Below are 426 nucleotides of genomic sequence, written 5' to 3'. Positions count from 1 at the left end.
TATAACACCATTATATATAGTTATCGAATAAACACGTGTTCAAAGCCATTGTCAATTTGTAATCAGTAAACATATGATAGTTTTTGTGTCCTTAGAAAAAAAAAACACTATCGCATCCCCTGTTATTGATAAAGTGATCAAAAATCTAAGTTGAATAAGGATGACTTAAGCACTATTATCATTAAATGGGCCTATATTGTGAATAAAATAAATGTTGTTTTCTTTATAACCAAAATCCTTCTTCGAATGCAATAACTTGGGCAGAATGTATGGAAGCTCGGAGCAAGCTAAGATACTTTGTATTATAGTTTAATGCAACCACAAGAGCTCTTTTGGTGACCATGGGAGAGAAAAATGAAAAACACGAAGGAAATGAATAAAAAGGAAAAGGAACAAAAAGACTAAGATACAAAAGAGAGTATGGGT

Source organism: Cicer arietinum, chromosome 3 (assembly GCF_000331145.2).
Source record: "Cicer arietinum cultivar CDC Frontier isolate Library 1 chromosome 3, Cicar.CDCFrontier_v2.0, whole genome shotgun sequence".
Classification (NCBI taxonomy): domain Eukaryota; kingdom Viridiplantae; phylum Streptophyta; class Magnoliopsida; order Fabales; family Fabaceae; genus Cicer; species Cicer arietinum.
This window is presented reverse-complemented; position numbering follows the sequence as displayed.